General features: G+C 34.8%; 1 protein-coding gene and 2 non-coding genes across 3 annotated transcripts in view; 2 read left to right on the forward strand and 1 right to left on the reverse strand.

Annotated features, from left to right (window-relative positions):
* Nucleotides 1-6,688: 6,688 nt before the first annotated feature.
* Nucleotides 6,689-6,985, forward strand: LOC149374300 (signal recognition particle RNA). Its single transcript, XR_016293149.1, has one exon.
* A 3,263-nt stretch (nucleotides 6,986-10,248) lies between these two features.
* Nucleotides 10,249-10,545, reverse strand: LOC149374301 (signal recognition particle RNA). Its single transcript, XR_016293150.1, has one exon.
* Nucleotides 10,546-15,336: 4,791 nt separating this feature from the next.
* The window catches only part of FAR1 (fatty acyl-CoA reductase 1), a 55,174-nt gene continuing 46,658 nt past the window's right edge, over nucleotides 15,337-23,852 (forward strand). Inside the window, exon 1 of the mRNA XM_014356625.2 lies at nucleotides 15,337-15,706. The gene's annotated coding sequence lies outside the window, so the exon portion shown is untranslated. The remainder of the gene's footprint in view (nucleotides 15,707-23,852) is intronic.

Genomic DNA, 23,852 nt, shown 5'->3' on the forward strand with positions numbered 1-23,852 from the left:
TGTTTTAGCAGCTTTTTTGTATATTCATCAATATTGATATTTCACTTATTTATTATTTTTTTCCTACATAACTGTGTATACAATTTCATCATTTGTTTTCAAAATATTTTTCAAGCAAAGTTTTACATTATTTTTATCTTTTTTCTATCATTGGATAAATTATTTGATTTTCATTGCATTGCATCTTATATTTTTAAAAAATTTTTCATTCGTGATTAAGATAATCTTTTGAGTTAAGCTACATTGAATGGCACATAATACGTCCTCTTTTAGATAGATTAATACATATATTATATCATACGATATACTCATTTGCTTGATTAGAACATGAAAACTTAAATGTTCAATGGCTTGAAGAAAGACTCAGTGAAAAAAAAATAATAATAAAAAAATCCATGACTTAAAATAGAAAATAGTTTGGCATTGTATACTTTGTGCAAGGCCTTGTATATACATCTCATTTTCATGTGCAATGCTACAAGTCACGCATCCATTGGACAGGCAGCTTTTGGATGTATACAATATGGAAATTTTTCATAACATGCTAGGTATGAGAATATGAAAATACAGTCTGCAAAACTACGCTAATGCATGTATAATTACCAAAAGATGGCTTTTGCAGAAAAATAAAGAATGCAGCACGCCGTTATTTTCTTTCTTTGAGGTCAAGCAATTGTAGTTTGGTAATGATCCTTATTTCTTTAAATATTTATATTATTTATTTATAAATTTCTAAGTTATTAAATTTGCAACAAACAATTTTTTGAAAAAAAAAACTTTTACATTGTTTTATGGAAGGGATTCTATTTTTTCGTTGTTTTTAATACGTTTTAATTAGAATCGACTTGTATTTCGGTTAAAATAATTTATAAATTAATTCATTATTTTCGTTGAAAATGCTGTTACTTTTTAAATTTTGTAGGAACATTAAGACCAAACAAAATTTTCTTAATATTATATAGTAAAAAAGGAAGTTGGTAAAATAAGCATGGATTCCTAATTATTGAATACAGGATTTACCGATGAAAATCGTCATTTTCCCGAATGAACGTAAAATCTGGATGTCTTCTTCATGATGGCAAAAATTATTATATGTATTGAATGGTCAAATAAAAAAAATGGGAAAAGTCAACAAAAATATCAAGGTAATGATGGAACTGACGATAAATATGTGAAGATTCAATACAATTATATGCCAGCAAAAGCTGTAGTTGTGTGGACAAACAGCTTACTTGATTAAATGAAGAGTTGGCGTCGAAAAGTAAAAAAAAAAAAGTAGCACGAGCTATTCATACTTCCTTACTTTTATGATGCTGCATACTCTTTCTGCGAAACGCACATAATGATAATAATAATAATAATAATAATAATAATAATAATAACAATGATATTATTAATAATAATAAAAGTACTTCTTTTGAAGATACGAATATATTTAGCGTGTTCTGTACATTTTTCGAAAACAGACACTTGCCATTACTTTCTGCACTGGTTCCATCAAGCCTACACAATTTTTTTAACTTACTCTACAAGGTCATTCTAATTTTGTTCTATTTTCACCTTTATTTATAGTATCATAATATACATTCTTCCTGATGCAATTTTTTTTACATTTTGTTACTTTAGTATTAATTACAAAATTTATACTTTTAATTTACTACTCGCGTATTTCAAGAGCTTGATCTTCAAACTAATTTTAAAAGCTTTGTATTATTTTTAACTTTTTGTCCTTTTTGGGTTCAGATTACAACAAAATTATATACTAATTAAAATATTAAAGTAATTTTAATAATAATAATTATCTTTGTATACAAAAGAAGTATAAAATACATTAGATGTTTTTGTCCTCGTTTTTGTCATGAAGACTAATACATTCTGGAAAAAAATTATGATAAACAATTTTCTTAACTTTATGACATCTATAATTTTTTCTAAGCATAAAAGAAGCGTAAACTGTTTGAATATAATGAAAAATTCATTTTTTGAATATATTCTAAAAAATTTCCTTGAATATTAAAACCATGAAGATTATTCACAAGAAATAAAAATAACCATAGTGAAAAATGGATATTTAAAAACTAAAAAATTGAATCATTAAGCTTTTTTGAATAATTTTTTTCTAGAGCTTTTAGGGTTAAAATTATTTTATATCGTTCAACAAAAAAAATTGTAATACAAACTTTTTTCGAAATCTACAACATTTATCGACTGCCACCCCAGATATCGTTTTAAAAATCTATACTATAAAATTTAATTAATTTTTCAAAGTTCTGCAGTATACGGGCTGCAAAAGTGGTCCTGTAATTTTTTGTCTTCGAAATATCATGTTGTGGTAAAAAAATCAAACGTATTAACCAAATCAATTGATCCAGACGCCATTGTTGCAAGTTCAACGACGTTATTGATAATTTTATTTAAATTATTAGAAAGTACTTGGAGAATGTTTGGACTGAGATTGAAATAATGGAACAGTATAATAATTTATAAAAAATAGTAATTACACCGATGGCGCAATTCTACCAGGGCTAAAAAAATGCCCACGATATTATATGTATAGCTGGGCCCGAGGATCCTTCATTATCGTTATCCTAATCGGATGTGCAATTGATGAGAACACACTCGTTTTTCTACCGTGGGCGTAGCAAACGATCAAAAACGCCCGAAGTAGGAAATATAATTATGAAAACGGACGAAAGAAAAAACAGAACCTATACAAGGTATACCATTTTAATCATTTAAGTTATGGCATAGCCAAATCCACATGTATCGTATTTTTGTTTGCACTGCATTCGCAGCACGAAAAAACTCGATAGTAATGAACATTGAGATTCAAAATAATCCTACACCCTTTGCAGCATTCATACTAAAAAAACCCATAATTTATAACTATATCCTTTGTAAATGAAAGCGAGATTAGCCAGATACACGCTAGTTATTTTTCAATTTCTTTTTCTTCAATATTTCATAAAAGCTCAAAGTAAAATTTTATTCGTTTTAATCCTTTTGAATTTTTTGTCTCCCAACTCGTTTATCTTTCACGGGTGGCAGACAGTGATAATTATGCCGGCAAATTCGAATAGAACAAAAAATTATTTTCCGTCAATGAGTCTGATTTAATAACCAAATCTATTGACCAGTCGAAAATTGTTTTAGCAGACCAATTACAAGTTCTCAAACAAATCTAAAACTCGGCCAAAAAGGAGTACAGATAAGAAAAGAATAATATCCTCTGGCTTGATTACTCGTCGTTGCATACACTTATACATCAAGAGCAGCTTAAGTAAGACGTCAGGTGAAACTCTCGGCGTTGAGCGCACACCTTTTTTCTCTGCGGAGACAAAAATTTTACGCAACTGAGAGAAAGAGAAGGAAAACGACTGTTGATTCTAGACTGGCAGCTGCGGCTAGCGTAATTTGCTGGCTCGCCAGCACCGTTGGGAGATAACTATACAACCACGAGAGTATACATGGAATGCCATCGTCACTGAACTTTTATGTACGTATGCAGAGAGCCGCTGAGAACTACACTAAGTGCCGATGACTTTTTTTTTTTTTTTTTTTTTTTTCTTTTGTCAAATTTGAAGCTTTTACTTGGGAGAATCTCAGCGTTATTTCGTAATAAATTTTAGACACTTTTTCACCCGGATAAAATGCGTTTCTACATAATAATAGTGCGTATTATGTTATTTTCTATTGTTATCGATCCTGCGAGAGCCCTGAATTCGTAAAAAGTGCTTCATGTTATTTTTGGAGACATTAACTTAAATAAATAATGTGTAGAGAATTTCGGGTTGCTACACTAGTCAACGATATTACATTGGAAATAGCGACTAAAGTGGAGTTTCGAGTGAACAAGACTTTATGTAAACTGCAGAGAGAAAGTTACTTAAAATGCACAGGAGTGTTTTGGTGTATTTTTATACAAACTACAAAAATACCGATCTTTCTTAACAGAAAGTTTTATGAAGGAAATTTTGTTGAACCAACGGTTTTTTAAACTCTTTTCAACACTTTAAGTCAGTTAAAACATTTTTTGTCAATAGTGAAAAAATTGATAATCTCTTTCACAAAATAAAAATTTGATTTCACTGTTGCAGGCCTATACATCAGATGACTAACTAAAGAAAAGAAAGCAGTATACCAACAATTTTTTAAAATCGGTTTTATTTCAACAATTTAATTTAAAACTGAATCATTTGAAAATTAAAAAAAAAATAATCATCATCTTCTCAGATTATAATAGTAATTAAGGACGAGACATTTTTCTAAACCGTTAGATGATACATTTTAAAATCAATTTTTAAAATGCTTTATTTTAATTAGCAGTAAATTCACTCATATTATTTAAGACTATACATTTTCAAAATTATTTTAAGATGATACGTTTTTAAAATAAATTTTCGAGACTATAAGTTCTCCCATTCAGCCATCGATATGATCCCTACATAATTTTGTGATTTTTCTTAAATCGTATAACTCTCGAACGTCTTTCCAAATAACCAAACTCATCCACAGTCCCCAGGCATCATATACGTTGTCGGAAAATCTGTGTGTACATAATAAATACGTACATATATTAGCAGGTCAGCACAAAATTAGCTGACAAATATATACATATGTAAGTATACGTGTAAAAGACCGTATAGTCGTAAAATTACAAGGTCGCTTGTCTTGAATTTTCACTGTAGGTTGACTCAGACGCATTGTAACAATATACAATGCAGACTGCTTGAATCAAAAAAGTAATTTGAACTGTTTAATTTTATGTTGATTTCTAAGCTATGACGTAGGATAAATGCTATACACTCATTCATTTATTCAGATAAGTCTGATTTATTTGTAAAATGTGGTCCAATGTAAAACACGTATGAAATTTAATCGTAGTGGTGTGACGTGTTATGTTTATGTTTACATACATGTATGACACGTAGGTCTCATAAACCGCTGAAAAATAAATTTTCAAATTTTTCGCTTTACAGTAATGATATGATGACCCGTTTTCCCATCTTACATCCACGCAATAAATTTTTTTCAACTTCATCTCAAAATCACTGTTTAAAAAAAGTGTTCTCAGTTTTTGCGAAATGGTCCACGTTAGGTATATTGAATGGCTAGAATGTCACACACGCAACCGATTTTTTAAATTCCGTGATGACACCAGTGCAATCTATGTATACACATGTAAATGGTCGAAACTTCACACCTGAGAGAGCTACCTGTGTGTGCAAAAATAATGTACTTCTCACTAATGAATACTTAATTTTTTTTATTTGATTATTCGTATCGTCGCTTTTTCGCAGTGAAATTTACGTAGCTAAATATATTTTTCTATACTTCACATATCGAATTGGAAGCGCGTTGTTCGATTTCTTGGCAGTGGCAGTCTACTGTAGTGCTGCCAGTGTAATGCAGTTCTGCATATTCTCGTTTTTTGTCGTAAACAGCAGAGGAATAAACAAAAAACGGGTGTGAGAGAAGCGTTTTAACCTGTCATAGTGAGAGAACATAAAGAAGATATTTTTTGTTACAGGAATGAAGATCCGAATTTGAAAGACAGTCCCAGCAGGTGTTGAGTCATGTCCGATGTCGAAGCACTTACTATAATAAAGTTTGGGGCACAAGGTTTACCTTGAATATATAGTACACAATTTAAAAAATAACGGAGCTGTATGATATGTACATTAGAATGTAATAACACTCTAAAGTTCGCAGTCCCGTGTATTCAATAAAATCGAGTGCAAAGATTTTATAAGTCGCACTTTTGAATTAAATTTGTTATTCAATATAACATAGCTGTAATGCGATTATTCAAACTATGAATGATTATTAAAATAATATCATCGAAAACAAACCACAAGTTAATGTGACTTGTATACTCATTATTCATTTTTGAGAATCCTATTCTTGATTTGCTACACTGCTATAAAACAAGGATTCACGTCAATTCAAGTAAATTCAATTTGAAACGATTTGAATCGACTTGAATAGTCAAAAGTGGCATTAAAGTTTATCGACTTGATTTGGAATTTGGACCGCAGCAAACCAATCGACTTTAATCTCAGTTCTAAATTCTATTTCAATCAGCTTAAATAACGGTACTCAGTTTAAATTAATTATCTTTGATAGCAATTTAGACTTTTCCATTTTTCTGAATTTTTTTTACCAACTAAAATAAAACACCTTAGTAGACTTTATTAAGTGAAAGCATAAATGGCAATTCACAAAAACCGATGCAATAACTTTTCTAATAAAATATTGAGGAGGGTATAGAAATACAGACACAATAAAAAGTATAATAGAATATAAAATTGTAATGGAATTTTAAAAAACTCAGGCAAAACACACATTACCTTCGCTGGCAGAAAACATTTTTTTTTTTAATTACTAAAAAAAAATTCCCCAAAATTCATAAGATGATTAAAAAGTTTCTATTGAAGTGGATTAAAACGAATGGTAAACTTAAAAATATCTATTTAAGTCATTTAAATGTAGATAGAAAAAATCGCTATAAGGTAGATTGAAATTAATCGTAAAAATTTCTATTTAAGTCGGTTAATTTAATCTAACAAAAGATACTGATTTGATAAAAAAAAAAAAAAAAACAAAAAAAAAAAAAAAAGCATTTGAAATAAATCGCATCGAGGCGAACCGGTTACTTAATGTAGGCGATACGAAACTTCGACTGCCAGCTGGGAGTGTGGCAGCTCCTGTAATCCGGCGACTCGGAGGCTGGTTATGGAGGAGGATCTGAGGTCGGGGTCCACTGCTGGTGCGGGACCCACGTTGACTGGGCGTCCGCACTAAGCTGGCCATCAACATGGCCACCCTGGAGGAGTCCTGGGTGGCCAGGTTTGCTAAGGAGAGGCGAACCGGGCCAGAGGGGAAACCCAGCAGCCAAAAGTCTCCGTGGCGGGCAGTAGTGGGATCGCGCCCGGGAGTGGGACCGCATCGGCAGCCTGACCAATATGATCCAACCCATAACTTTTGCTCCCGTTTTTTTTTATTTTTCCCGGCATCTGCTCATTTTTTTGGGTCAATTGGGCAAAAGAACCGATTTTTTGCGTTTAATTTTTGTTCCAATTTGTTTTTCATCACTACATGCCTGCGCGGAGTATATGCGTGTAATTGACATACAACGTGCGTGTATTAGAGCTGGACTTCGTTCACTATCGGACATTACTATTTCAAATTTTCTCTATCAATTCATTACTATTTTTATAGAAATTTCAATGAAAAATTACACCTTGAATCTTTTTTTTTTTTTTTTTTCTTTTTTTCTTTTTTCTCGTAGTCAACTGTAATTGAAAATGAATATTCCCAAATAATGCGCGCAATATTAAAATAACCTATATGAGTACCAAGCATGTATCAAAAATAAATATTAAGTGTAATTAATTTTAATTAGATACAGACTACACACATCATGCAATAATTAATAATGTAGAGAAAAGTATATGTAAATGGAATTCTATCACAGAACGTATTTTTATTGTTCGATACACTTGATATGCGAAATTAAACAAAAAATAGTAAAGATTTCAAATGATAAACGTTACAGACTAGTGTTTATTGTTGTTTTATCCATATTAAAGTGAATCTTCAATAAGTGGGGGCCGCTCCTATTTATTATTTCATTTTTATAATAGTATCGAAATATATATCAGTGATTTTTTGCAAGAATACAGAGCTTAAAAAATTTCTAAGCTAATTTTTTTGGTCTATTTATAAAAATAACTGATGAAATTACAATCTTTGAATTAAATTATTGAAATTGAAACAAACTATTAATCACTTTTGTTTTCTATCAAATTAATTAAAATAAGTTACCAATGACAAAAGTAATTGATATTTTTTTTTTAATTACTTTATTCAAATACGAATTCATTTGATGATTTATTTCAGACATGTTAATCAAGTACAATTTTATTTACACTTTTTTTAGTATTTGTATTTTTAATAATATTAAATCACAAATAATGCAATTACTATCTCGTATTTTAAATTAAATATTTGAATATTGGAATTAAAATTTAATAAAATGAAATTACTTTATTCAAATAATAAATTTTTTTACGTAGTTTATTATAATCACCAGAAGAGTTGACATATTTTATTTTGTTGTATTTAGATGAAATAATTAAACGACAAAAATTCGCAGTTCTATTCACTCGATGTGCAATAATAAACTAAAAGTGTTCGTGAAATAAATGAAAACGTTAACAATATTAGCAAGTACATTTGAAAAAGAAAACAAACTGTGCATTTTTGTATGTCAACTATTGCTCCACTCATTCCTTAGGAGAATAACTCTTGCATCTTTTCAACTGAAGTTTCCATAAAAGTCTCTCTGTCCATGGCTGGTTACTTTGGCGACATAAGAGATGTTAATCTCGAATGAAAATAAGGACACACAAAAGGCAACACACTCAGTAAAACGGCATTAAGTGCTGGCCGACTCGTCTTTTTAATGACGAGCATTGCTCAAGCCGACGGGGATTTTCCGCTTCTCAAGATCCACGTGGACTTTTCTCTTTGTTTTGCGTTACTGCACAACTTTCACCTTGCATACGGTTACTAGCCGTTGCATTCCAATATTTTATCCATCAGATTTACACGCAGGATGATGAAGCGTAACGCTGATACCAACGGAATGAAATACTTAAATTTTTTTTATGGAATATTCTTACTCTTGCTAAGTTTAAAGGCATTCGTAAGTTATATTTATCATCGTTACATAACGACTTACTTTTGAAAAAAGCTTTAGTTAGGAAATCGAAAATTAAAACACGGGAACTTGTTTATACCGTTTCTTGCATAAACTTACAAAATAACGACTTTTTCAACATCAATTTTTTTTTTTTTTTTTTTCAATTGAAGAATAACAATGATTTTGTTTTGTAGACAGTATAAAATTTATAGGTTCAATTTCTAAGCCCTAAATAAAAGTAATGAATTTAGAAGAACCATTGTCAAAAATTTAAAAAAATTTCTAATTCCTTGAGGTTAAATTCCAAAATAGCAGCAAAGATATTTCAGTAAATTTATATAATTAAAATAAACAATAATCCGAAAACAACTTTCACATAAATAGTTCTATTATACTTCTTGTCGACTTTATTAATGTTTCATTATTAATGTCAACTCTTCTTGCGATTATAATAAACTACGTAAAAAAATTTATTATTTGAATAAAGTAATTTCATTTTATTAAATTTTAATTCCAATATTCAAATATTTAATTTAAAATACGAGATAGTAATTGCATTATTTGTGATTTAAAATTATTAAAAATACAAATACTAAAAAAAGTGTAAATAAAATTGTACTTGATTAACATGTCTGAAATAAATCATCAAATGAATTTGTATTTGAATAAAGTAATTAAAAAAAAATATCAATTACTTTTGTCATTGGTAACTTATTTTAATTAATTTGATAGAAAACAAAAGTGATTAATAGTTTGTTTCAATTTCAATAATTTAATTCAAAGATTGGAATTTCATCAGTTATTTTTATAGACCAAAAAAATTAGCTTAGAAATTTTTTAAGCTCTGTATTCTTGCAAAAAACCACTGATATATATTTCGATACTATTATAAAAATGAAATAATAAATAGGAGCGGCCCCCACTTATTGAAGATTCACTTTAATATGGATAAAACAACAATAAACACTAGTCTGTAACGTTTATCATTTGAAATCTTTACTATTTTTTGTTTAATTTCACATATCAAGTGTATCGAACAATAAAAATACGTTCTGTGATAGAATTCCATTTACATGTACTTTTCTCTACATTATTAATTATTGCATAATGTGTGTAGTCTGTATCTAATTAAAATACATTACACTTAATATTTATTTTTGATACATGCTTGGTACTCATATAGGTTATTTTAATATTGCGCGCATTATTTGGGAATATTCATTTTCAATTACAGTTGACTACGAGAAAAAAGAAAAAAAGAAAAAAAAAAAAAAAGATTCAAGGTGTAATTTTTCATTGAAATTTCTGTAAAAATAGTAATGAATTGATAGAAAAAATTTGAAATAGTAATGTCCGATAGTGAACGAAGTCCAGCTCTAATACACGCACGTTGTATGTCAATTACACGCATATACTCCGCGCAGGCATGTAGTGATGAAAAACAAATTGGAACAAAAATTAAACGCAAAAAATCGGTTCTTTTGCCCAATTGACCCAAAAAAATGAGCAGATGCCGGGAAAAATAAAAAAAAACGGGAGCAAAAGTTATGGGTTGGATCATATTGGTCAGGCTGCCGATGCGGTCCCACTCCCGGGCGCGATCCCACTACTGCCCGCCACGGAGACTTTTGGCTGCTGGGTTTCCCCTCTGGCCCGGTTCGCCTCTCCTTAGCAAACCTGGCCACCCAGGACTCCTCCAGGGTGGCCATGTTGATGGCCAGCTTAGTGCGGACGCCCAGTCAACGTGGGTCCCGCACCAGCAGTGGACCCCGACCTCAGATCCTCCTCCATAACCAGCCTCCGAGTCGCCGGATTACAGGAGCTGCCACACTCCCAGCTGGCAGTCGAAGTTTCGTATCGCCTACATTAAGTAACCGGTTCGCCTCGATGCGATTTATTTCAAATGCTTTTTTTTTCATGATTCACATTTTTTTTTAATTATTTATATTATTTACATAATTTAAGGGTTATTGTGTATACATATATATAAATATATTTTTTTTTCTTTTTTTTTCTAAGTTTATTTTTTAGCGAAGGTTTTTTTTAGTTAAAGATGTTATTGGTATACAACTGAAAACGAGTAAAATTACTTATAGTTAATAAATGTACACGTATAAAATAAAAAATATTAGAATGCAAAATATTAACAAAAAAAAGAATAAATGTGTATTCCTGTTACTATATAGTGGTAATGAAGACAGCACTCTTATCACTCATGAGTAAGTAACCTATATGTATTTTTGTCCTTTGGTATGATGAACTAACGTTAGATGGCATGTTACTGTAATAGTGCGCATTTTCAAGAATTTTTGGCTCATTTATTAGTGTGACTACTACTTAATAAACTAATCAATAATTTATTTTATATTTAATTTTTTAAACATAAAAAAAATTTGTTTTTTTTTACTTTCTGTTTTACCCACATATTTTGTCTACTCTCACTAAATATTGGTATTATAGAAGTGTAAAAAACAATATTTTTAATACGTAAAATACTACTCGGAAATAATTGTATACTTTTGATCCATTAATTGTATATATGCTAGAGTGTCACGTATGTATAACTTATGTTTTTGCCAATAAAACCATTTATATCTAAATATTGAAGAATTTTTTATTTTTCATTCGATATACAACACCCAAAGTGCTTATCTCTTTACAATACCTGAAATATCAATTCTTTTAATCACAATTTCAATATGTGATTAACGTCCACCCGCATATTCTTTAAATGTGGATATGTATATAGAATTTATACATTATACTTATATAGTTTGTTGCCAAAAATCGGACGTAAGATAAGCTTTACACTTTTCTAAGAGTTTTTTTCAATTATGACCATTATTCTCTTGTTCCCTTTCTCAGTAATCTAGATATATGTATGCACTCCAAGAAAACTTCATTTTGTATGATCAGTAAGGTTTATTAACAAGCGGGGTTCAGGTGATTCGTTTCGTTGAAACATTAACATTGAAAAATAAACATCTCCAATCTAAATGCCACTGTAACCGTGTTGAACATTTTTTAGACTTACAAAAAATAACAAAACCGGATGCAGATGGTTGTGCACCACAGGGCGACACAGAGGTAGGCTCCGCGAGCACCCTGAGTATAAGGTACGAGATTTGTGGAAGGTGGGGAAGAACATGTGAACATAAGTATCACTTTTTTATAACTTTTACTATTTTGACATCTTTTGTTGGATGATACAGCATGGTTCATAGAGTTAAACACTAGAAATTTGTTGAGAAAATTTTTTTTTATTTTTTTTTTTATTGAATGGTGTTTTTGATGTAATAACCAAATCGATGTATTAGTTGTTACAAGTAGTGTAGATACATAATGTCGGGGGTTTGTTGTTATGTGTTGGCATTTTTCATATTTTGGGTATTATATCATACATCGTATTTCTACTACATTTAATTTACAATTATATGAAAACTAATTGAATCATACAAACTTACATCATTTGTTACTTTTGCAACAACAAATACTGTATTAAATAATAATTAAAACAAGCAAATACATCCATACGAAGTACAGTATGAATTTTCATATTAGACCCTATGATGATCAGATAAAAGAATTCAAAGTATTGCTCCAATTGTAAATCATGAATTATTTACAATTTAGTTAACATTTTTTTTACTATTTACTCAACACGTAGAATATTAAAATAATAATCACACAGATTTATTACGTATAAAAATAACATGTAAACCTAATGTTAAGCTTCAGGACTCTGAATGAGTTCTGCGTTACCACTCCCAGCTGCATTTTCTATTAGTATGATAAAAAAAGGATGCAATCATTCTATCAAAATCATAGTTAATAATACATAATATTTCATTAATATTTTAATATCAAAGGAAAAGGCTTAAAGACGAGGAAACTGTTTGTTTAAAGAATATCATTTTACTAAATACACAACCGATAATTTTTTGCAAAAACTGTAACATGTTCGAGAGGACATTGAAAGATTATAGCCATATATATATTTTTTTTTTCTTCAAGCTCGATTTCGTCAAATTAACAATAGTTAAATGTTTGATCGTATATTCATACGATGTACCGACACTCGTAAAACACTTTCTTTAAAAACAAAATTGCCACGTCGAAGCATCATAAAATTTTCATGACAATCCATTTGTACGCAGTTATACCTATAGTCCCGCCTTATATACCCATGGCGTACATTTAGCAACCATCCGCACTTGGGTACACTTACCTGTTACCCCGCACCACACGAACGGCATCAATAATAAATAACCCGCGTTAACCGCGCAAAGACCCGGTCAGTCACCACCAACCGGACACACAACATATACGCTGCAGGGCAAAGTTACACGGTGCAGTCGGATAATTCATTCATGAAGCCCCCACATTAAGCACGAACGATTCAATTGTACGTGTAAAGCACAGGTGCTTCGCAACGAGGCGTATATACATTGTAAAGATATCCACGTTAATCACCCGTATTTACCCCATGTACGAGGTGTGCGCGTTAATTCCCCCCCGCGCGGGTATTAATTTTTCACTACCCGTAAGCTTTCTTCGCGCGTTACTTATATAGGTATATGTATGTACACACACAGCTTATACACTTATTACGTCGATCAGGCAATTAGGGACACGTTTTTTTTTTTTTTCCTGGAATCGTAAGGAATTGCTGTTCCATCTTCTGGTATGTTTTTTTTTTTTTTTTTTTTTTTTTTTCCACGTACGTGTACACGCGTATTATGTGATTATGTTCAAGTAGGTCATTTTTACAGGCGAAGCGTGACATTATCGTATATTATACGAGGAATGGTGAAATCGAAGGGTAAGTATAGAGCAAGTGCTGTGGAATCAAAGAAAGCGTGAAGGTCATTTCGGTATACTTGTTTACACTTCGCAGTATAATATATTGGAGTAACAGAAATTGGAGGACGAGATTTGCTGGATGTTCATCTCTTATATTGGTTTTTTTTTTTTTTTTTTCATAATTTCTGGATGATTGCTAGTTGTGGATATGACATGTGTGTACAGCCATGGAGTTGCTAAATGCGACTGCTCGCAGTTTTTTATGTGCTTAAGGCTGACTTATTTTCTTATTATTTGTGCAATCACGAGCCATTTGGATACTTGAGGATTATTACGTACATATTTGTTGATGGGAGCAAATTTGTTTTTTTCCTTCATTATAAGATGGAAAAAACAAGTAGAAGGAGAAACAGGCCTTGAACGGGCATATAGAGTACTTTTTTAAAAAGGACCAGTTTTTTCTTTTACCATTCACTTGGCAGCACAATCAAAGACGACAAAATGCCATTTCGACTCTAATGGAATCGAAAAAAGGCCTTTTTTTTCGCTTCGATTTACTTACAAAAACTAGTGTATCTTCGATACTTTATACAATCGCTTTATTAGTCTTAGGTAAAAGATATTTCTAAAGTTTAAAGGAACAATGTTATTTACAAAATGTCTGTCGGTGCTTGGCGAATTTGAATGAAAAGCTCGTTTCCCGTAAATGATCTATTTGTTGTTTATTGTCAAGTTCGCGCCAATACTTTGTATGCTTCTGATCTTCTTAAGATTGAAAATGTGGCAAAACAAAAGTACAGGCTGCGTCGAAAGCAAGAAGTTCCCGTCAAATTTTAATCCCAAAATCGAAAAAAAACGACCCCTCGGTTAGACAAACGGCCACTGTACGCGTGTACACACCCAGTAGGGGCCAACGCGACGTTTGGCCGTCATTGGCGGGTCACACTCGAGCCTCAACCCTCTCATTGGCCGAACGTATGGCGCGGCCCTCACTCCACACTATACACTCCGGACAAAGCTCCGTCTCTGGCCAGCGCGAGCTTGCACGGGGGCTTCATCGGCCGCTCTCCTCTGCTCCCTCGCCCATTGCAACAGCGACATCTCTCTTACCCGCGGATGAGCCCCCCCTCCCCCCGCGCGATGTACGGAAAGCACACACACGAAAAAAAAGGGCGAGAGTATACATATATACATGTAAGCGCTCGAAAAGCTCTCGCGCCGAGCCGCCGTAAGGGGGGAGCAGCTCGCGCTGCCGATGCTGTAGGAAGAGGGTATAGGGTAGGTAGTGCTTGCGAGAGGGCTACGCAGGAGCGGCAGTGCGTTGGGCAGCGGTGGCACGGTAAAGCAGCGGCGGAGCAGTACAGTCACTGGGGGGGGACCAAGAAAGATGGCGGACTCGAGGTCGGCCGCTGCTGGCGGTGGTGCGGTCTTCTTGTCGATCGCGCAAGCTCCTCGGCTCTCGCATCCCCGTCGTTGTCGCGCCCCGAGTGTCGGTGCTGCCACTGCTGCTGCTTACATTGGCGCGCCGGGACGCTGGCCCCTCTAGGCGCCTGCCCCGAGCTTCCGAAAGCTCCCCCAGTGTTGCGCGCTTACTATTTTTTTTTTTCCTCGTTGTGTGTTTTTTTCTTTTTTTTTTTTTTTTTTTCTTCTTTCTTTTTTCCTTCCTTTCTTTTTTGTTACCCTCTGTCGTCTCGTCCGATCACCGCGTGTACGCAAGTGAAAGAGACTGCTTCGCGAAGAGATATTAATAAGAAGCGCGTGCAGTGGTCGCGCGCGCAGGGTGAATACCGTGCGGTGCACGCGTGTGGAAAGGCCGGCGCGGGGGAGGGAGGAGTGTGCGGGAAATAAAGGGAGCAGCGGAGTAAAAGGCAGTATACCGTAGTGCAACAGCCCCGTTCTGGGCATCGCCGACCGGGGAATAATCATATACCCGCGTCAGTGTCCCTTAGTGTCCCTCCCCATCTCTGTGCGCGTGTGTGTCCCTCTGTGTGTCAGTGTGTCGGCATACGTAACTCCCGAGGCCGCTTGCACACGGGAAACGAGGAATAAGGAAGAAGCACCCGAGCCACGGGATTGATTTCGGGGGATCATGCGTTGAGGAGGTGGAGGCCGATGTCGGCCCTCGGCGAGCTTGCGGGAGCTCGGCGCTCTTGGACCCCGCTGGCTCGGCCCTCCCCCCTTCTGCTCGAGCCCCGGGTGAGTGTCGCATTTATATCCTACGTTTGCGCCCATAATGTATATATACACATAGACACGGCGATGGATTTTTATTCGAGCAAACAGTTGTAATTAGTCCCCCCCCCCGTAGCAGGGGGGGGTGGGACAAAAATCACGAGCCGTGAGTGCCGATCGAGGGGGGGTGTGGGGGGGTTGAGAGAGAGAGTGGGTGTGCGCGTGTCGGAGCAGACACGCTCGATAGGCAGGAGAGAGAGCAAGCCGCGCCTAATGCACCGCACACCTTCTGTCTCTCGGTATATGGGCGCACCTACATGCATGGGGTTATATTTTAGTTTGATGCGTGTATTTTTGCTATACGCTGTGGGTCTTCGAAAGCGCAATCACACGTGCCCAACCTGCGTGGGACTGTCTCTTCGAGGCTTTGAACTTCTCATTCATGATTTTGCCGTTGCTTCCTGTCGAAGTAGGTACGCCCGTCCATTTTACGGTGACACGATTATTACTGGCGCGCATGTGGGGGGGCAAGGGGGGTGTCGCGGAGCTCGAGTGCGTGTCTCTGCTTCGACCTGCAGTGTATAGCCGGAAGGGGTTGCGGAGAGAAAGAATCGTGTGTATGTATGGAGCTTCTTAACCTCGAAAGGGTTGCGTAAAAGAGGGAGCGAAGGACGGTACGTGGGGGGGGGAGGGGCTGAAAATGGGTATACACATGCGAGTATGAGTAGTTACAGTCACATGTGCATGTATGTGTAACATACAGCTATAGCCTATAGGGAAGACGATACTCGTTCCGTACTGTGGGTGCATGATGCTATCGTGAAGCCGGACGGGCGTGCGCGTGAGCTTTTTATTGAATATCGCGGGTAGTACATGTACGTGTATATGTGTGTACGCTACGCCGTTGTGCGGGCGGGCACGTGCACATATATACAAGTGTACCCTATACATGTATGTTATATATACACCGTGATGATGATCGTTACGTCAATTATATCTGTGTCACATCCGTGATTGTCTAGCAATACTCGGTGGTGTTGCTCGCGCTGACCCCAGCATATTATGTAATCTTCGAGCAAACGATCAGTTTTCCCTCAAGTAAATACTCTTTTCCCGCAAGTCAAGTACAGCTTTTTTTTCACGTACAGTCTGTCGAAGTTTTTTTTTTTTTTTTAACATCTACTTGCGTAGTGTATTTCTTTGAAAGGTTTATCAAGTCCTTAAAGGCTTTCATAGCTATACAGTATTATTACATTATGAAGTACATTGGGTTGAGAACTTTTGGGTTAGTTGACCCAAGGCAGTAGTAACCCAAAAATTTCGTACCCAAAGTTAAAACACTTGTGAATAAGTGTATTTTAAAACGAAATGTATTTGCTCCTCCGACCAAAACTGGCACCTTATGGCCAGCACTGTCGCCTGCTGCTATAGAGCTGGCTGGCGCACACGCCCCGACCGACTATTTAGGTACACCTACTACTTGCAGTAAACACGCATCGCCTTCTGATCACTGGTATTAACTTACTACCACCACAATGATATTAGCGCCGTTGTATAAGCACTGCCTTGCTACTGTACGACAATCACGTATCGCTCGTACACGAGCACACAATAGCACACCCTGCGCAAGCTCGTCTTACCTCTTCACCCCCCCCCCCCCTTAGGCCTACCTATACGGTTTGTAATAGCTGTGCAGGTTTTTTGAGCCGAGCGTGCGTTTTCCTTTGCTGCAGCTCCATCGCACTTGGGTACTTGCCCTGTGCTACCACCAGTGCTGCACTATAATTTCGCTGTGTGTGTGCCTGTTTATGATGTAAGACACGACACGCGAGAGTTGTACGTGTTTCCTTTTTTTTACACCCGAGTCTCATTTTTCTCTCCCTCTTTCTCGGATTTTTTGGTGTTGTGACTCCCTTTTTCCTACCTCGCGGTGGTATATATATCCACGAGTCCTTTTTTTTCAAACCAATTTGACTGCCCAAGGAATACATGGAACTACGTGGACGAATCCCGGTCTTGATGTGACAGGTCTTTGGTGACAAGACACTTTGATGTTTTGATCGATGTATAATATTAGAATACCGAGTTGGACAAGTCATCGTTACTGTTCGACAACCACGATCCATCAGAACTTTTGGCTTTCTTTCGCTCTGTCATCGTATTCAGGAGCGCATGGAACTAAAGTTTGGTCAATCAAGCTGTTGGGTCGATTTCAGAGTTTTTTTTTTTTTTTTTTTTTTTTTCATACCATCGAAAGTTTCCGAAATACAGTTTTTAAAAAGTGACCGTTTAATCCAAGTGACAATGCTAGCATTTTCTTTTTTTCAACATAATAGATAATTTGATGATACAACTACTTTCTAAGCCGTTTCTAACGTACTTCTGTTTCACAAATATTCATTCCGATATTGAAATTAGTCCCCACAATTTGATAACACAAGGATAGAAGGAAGACTGACCCACGTAATCTCCTGCAATTAGAATCTCTCAGTTATAACATCAGTTACTTTGCTCCACAGTGAAAGTATAAAAAATTCTGCACCTTCTCCTTTTCCCTTCATTGCGTTTCAACAGATAACAATCCAATGGCGGACACACGAAAATCACCGCTCTTAATTATTGGCGTACAAATAAAAACCCACAACCGAATGTCCAAACTACTGGTGGACTCGAAAAATCCTCCGAACCTGTGAAAGTTACCTCGGTGAGGAGAGAAAAAAAAAAAAAAAAAAAAAAAAAAAAAATACAACCAAGAGCCCCTACGCCAGTCCTCCCTTTCGGCTCCGTTGCGAGAGCTCGTACAGTATACAAGGGCGGCGACGCGGGCAGGCCTCCGCGATAATCTCGTTAAGTCATCGATATTCCAAGCTCGGGCTGCCAGCGAGTCTAGCGACGAGCCCGGTTGTACGTAGCTCTGGTTTTATTTTTTTTTATTTTTTTTTTTTCCTTCGAAACACTTTTGCACGTATCTGCTCTTCGCAGGGGTGGGTATTCACGCTTCTTTTTCCTATCTCGCCGGAAGAGCACTCCCGGGAGACGCAGAGACCCTCGAAAAAGATTGGTGCGTGTTTTTTCAGGGGTTACGAAGAAACGGCGCAGGCACGGGTATACCAACGTGGATTGCAATTTTCTTTTAATATATAAAGCAACAAAGAGAATAAATTAGTTTACGTCGTGGCGTGGGGTGACTGTAAAGTTTCAGTTGCTCCGCAATTAGGCACTAAATTGAAGAAACTGAAAAATAATTGAATTGGCTTGTGGTTCTCTGGTAGAAAAATTTGAAAAGTTTGCTGATCTCACTGTAAAATCCTATAGTGTGTTTAAGTACACATTTGAAGCGTGTAATCGAAATTTCTGTTTTTTTTTTTTACAACATGCTTTATAGTAGTCTTGATAAGCGTTTTAACAACAGCCAAATCGATGCTTCGTAAACTATTTCACCTATTTTATCCTAAAATATTTTTTTCGTCAACTATTGATATAAGACGGCTGTAGAGAGTAAAACACAGATTTGTAAGCGTGTTGTATATGTGACGGCCAAGTTTTTTCACTCCACAGATTTTCTATACTGGTTTTTTCAAATGTGTACAGTTTATAGTGAAACTGGTTAACCACTTGGTGCACCATATAGCCTTAGTTGATCTTCACATTCTTATCCACGCCACCACAATGTGTTTTATAAAAAACAAAAATTTCAACTACACACAGTAAACGTGTACTTCAACTCGCTTGAATTTACAGGGCTACAGCCCTATCTTTAATCCTATACTTTGCAAGGCTGGAGCTGCGTGAGCTTTCCGACACTTGCGGATCGATTTCAGGGTCGCACGGCCACGAGTCCATTTCGGCGATTAATACGAAAACTCAATTCAACCGAAAAAGCATTAGTTTGAGGTCCCTCCATTATACAATATATGTACATCGTTACATCGTGTGTTTTTTGTATTAATATCCAAGACTCGTAAGATATCAAATAGCGTCGCATGTTCAGCGAGTGATTGGGGGCGAATACGCATTGATATGGGTATAATGTTGCAATTGATGGCACAAACATTATTTTCCTACCTCGGAGGGTTTTTCGTGGCATTTGGACATTTAGTGTGCCCTTGACAGAAAAAATAGCATCCGCCACTGCCATCACTTGACTTTCACATCTCCATACTCTTTAACCCAATAACGAGAATGTATTTTTAATTCATCAATTCTTCAATATAAAAGTCCCTTTCTGAGTATTCTTGTGTATCTTTAGCTACATAGAGTTTCAGACCTCTTGTTGTCCGAAGTTTTTTTTTTGTTTCGTTTTAAACAACTCCAATCACTTTGCTAACCAAAAGCAAACCTATACTCAGTACGATTAAAATGCAGCCGCCCAGACAGTTGGTAGTAAGCGACGATACCAGTACACACAAATATATACATATATATATATATATACCTCTACCTACCTCTATTTTTTCCTCGCATTCGCTCTTCTCGTGTCGTTCGTTTCTCTCATCCGCGCGTATATGTATGTGTAGATAATTTACAGGCGCACGGCGCACAGAAGTCGCCTTTACACTATACGGACTTTTATTGCTCATTTCGTCGTCGCCGTCATCTCTCGCTGCTCTTTTTTCTCTACTACTTATATCTGTTCTATCTATACGCGCTCAACGTCTCTCGGATGCCCGACTGTAAGTACCTGCGGTGCGCGATCTCGTGAGTAAGTGCCCCTCGGTATAAATGCACGTAATAACTTGCAACACTTTTTTTTTTCAATGTGAGCACGATCCGCTTCTTCTTTTATATATTTTTTTTTTCTCGGATGCAACAAAAAAAACCTTGCCAATTTGATCAATGGATTAACACGATGGTTATTTTACAAATCAATTATATTTGGGGTCGGAGAAAATACTCTCGGCCTCATCGATGCATCTTTTCATTTATTTTTTTAATAAATTGATGCTGTAACGTTGCTGGTCTCTATTACAACGCGTCTCAATTTTCTTTTTTTTTTTTTTTTTTTTTTTAATCTCCACCTTTGAATCAATCCCATTGCTGATAGTTTCGTCATAAATGTGTGAGTCTTTGGTTTTTTTCAAAGTAAACTTATCAACCTTTCAAGATAACTTATCTAACTATGGTGTTTTTTTCGGCGTTATTTTGTTCTCGATACTCTCGAGTAATAATTACTGGGATACAAATAAATCAGATAAAACTTGTTGGTGTAACGTTAAAACTTATTTTTATCTGGGTTTTACTCTAGATAAATAAGTGTGCATCACACGAAAAAATTTTACTCTCCGATTAGATTGATAACTTTTCTCCAACTACTCTTTGGTACATATGTTTTTTTTCTTTTTTTTTACGATTTCTGTAAACTATTATGCGTGAACATGCGTTTTAAGTATTAAAAAATAACGAAACACAAAAAAAAACAAATATTATGAGATCTGCCATTGTTACTTAGTTGTCAATCGTGTAATACTAATTTTCAACTATACCTAGCTGTTTTTTTTCGATAATTAAGGTACAGCTTGCTTTACATTGGCCTTAAATGTTATTTTCAAAAGTCACAGGGGAAAAAACTGATTATATTTTATAAAAAAGCTCTACGGCTGATAAAACCCTTGAATTTGGTAGAACTGCACCGACTCTAAAGCGTCAAGTTTAGTCATCAAAACGAAGTTACAATTTCAAGCCAATTCGGTGACAATTTCTAAAGATATACTCGAGATACGCGCGTACGGGCCGCCTCTTGGGCCACCCTTGTGTAAAACTAAAAATAGACGGACTATGTGTGGTTATACTTACTGTTCTGGTGAAAATATCGGACGTTGCTATAGACCAGCCGTGCTCAAAAAATAGATCGATCATACAAATAGGTTCGTTTATTTGGAATTTTGTGAATCAACTCGCAGACAGATCTTAACAAATTGTTTTTTAAACTAAAACAAATAGATGGGAAGTACTCAACAGAAAAAGCAAATGTGATATTTTTATAATTTTTAGAAGTTTTTTGTAGCAGTACATCTATTATTTATTATTACTACGTATTAATTACAAAACTATATTTTACAGATAACTACTGTATTGTAATTGTAGCAATAAAAGAAAACTCAAAATTTTTCAGTGTACTTATTTTTTGCATAAATAACTGTAAATGAAAATTCAATGTAGCAGTAACAGTAGAAAAATTCTATCGTAAAAGTAACATTATTTATGATACTTTCAGTTAACAAAAAATTAAGAATCACATGTTATAAAATTTATTTAACTCGCATTTACAAGTCATTGATTTTGTCTTTGGATCATTAGATGAGTATTAATAAATTACTCTGTAACAAAAGCTGTTCCAGAAGTTGAAAATACAATTAAATAGTCTCTGATCCATGAGCTTCGAGTAACTGTTTTTAGGAGTAATTGTTTAAAATATAAATAGCATTTATCTTGACTACCATAAAATATACTTTGTAAAAATTAATACGTTTTAATTTTATGATAAACGTCCTTACAACTATACAATATGTAAAACTTTTTTAGTTTACGTTCACTGTTGCCAAATAAATGGCTTACCTGCTATTCATGTAATTTTATTCCCGTACATTTTTCACAGCTCAGAGCTCACATATAACTTCGTTCGTATTTTCTATTGATTTCGTTTAGTTTCATAACCGAGATGATATAATATTTTGAAATTATTTCCTTGACAATTTTTTTATTCGACTTAGGTACTAAACAGTGTATTAATTTATGTATGTATCCTCACTGTAAATGAAACAAAAATTTGAGTCGAAACAAAATTTGATTTCAAACATTTGTTCATTGGAACACCAAAAATAAAAGAAGAAAAAATTCATCAAGCATTGGTACTTAATGATGATTTAAAAAAATAGACATCGTGATTTTTTACACCATTTTACTTTCGTCATCCAAAAAACCTAGAGTTTCACAGATGTTGTCAGATAAAAGCATTTTTACACTGCTAAATGAGTACGAGTAAAAACATTCTCTTAATTTTTAGAGAGTATTTACATTTAAAAACAATACTGTGTCTTTATGATAATTTGCATAATATTTCCATTTATACTTTTATCAAAATAAGTAAATTTGAGATGTGATCGTTAATCATCCTCTCATTTAAATTAATTCACCGAAACACAATGAATTATGTATACAGAATAAGCAAATTATTTTCCTTGGAAATATGTTAAAATTCAGACTATAACAGCTCATTTTCACGTTCTTTGGACATTCCAAAAAATTTTTAGTATCCAAGTGGTATTCAATTATGATATAAGTTACCTTTTCACTTTACTCTGACATTTTAACAAGGTGAGTACACAACAACCTCGTTATGTACAGACGTTGATCTCGTCAATGGCAAGTTTCTTCGAATTTCTTTAAAAAAACTGACAATATATTATGTTCCGTGGTATGCTTGGTGGTAATCACATACGTCATAAGTAGTTCTTCGTATCGAAGAGCATCTACCTTATTTAAAAATAAACTATAAAATTATTTGTACGCACATGTACATCGACAAGTCAATACAATTACGTTTTTGTAAGTGCTTAAATACTGTTGTGACAGTAGTGTACGTATTTTTATTTGGTTTGAAGAGAAATTAAAAAAAAATAATTTTTGGATTTATCCTTGAGACAATGCCAATTATAAGGTAATCAATTTTACACCCTAAATAAAAATCAATTCGAACGCACCAATCAAAATACCTCGGCAATTCAATAGAAAAACTTTGCAAACATCTGATAAAACTCGCCCATATTTTTTTTGAAAAATGTTTTTCATTCACCCGAGAAGGCTGAGTTCGGCTCTTTTTCTATACGGTTCTGCTCTCTATACCTATATATACTTTTGCTCACACCTCGAACTCTCGTACACATACGCGAGAGAAGAAAAGTGACGAGAGAGGGAGAGGGAAAAAGCTCTCCCGAGTACTCGGGAATGCCTGTCTCTTTAATTTATTTTCCGACCATTCAGTCGAGCCTCCTCTCCTTCTCCCTCCCTCTCGCGCTGGGTACTATATAGGCGCGCCTCTGCATTTAAAATCTGGATGATCACCTATTCAGGACTTTGGCCTTTACTCATCCGACGACTCTTTTTTTTTTTTTTTTTCCTTTTCTTTTTCACTCATCGCGAGCTCGTGAGAACTACAATTATCTCGCCTCCA

The sequence above is a fragment of the Copidosoma floridanum genome, unplaced genomic scaffold, assembly GCF_036245765.1.
Source record: "Copidosoma floridanum isolate Cflo_tuat_1 unplaced genomic scaffold, Cflo_Japanese_pri ptg000020l, whole genome shotgun sequence".
NCBI classification, from domain to species: Eukaryota; Metazoa; Arthropoda; class Insecta; order Hymenoptera; family Encyrtidae; genus Copidosoma; species Copidosoma floridanum.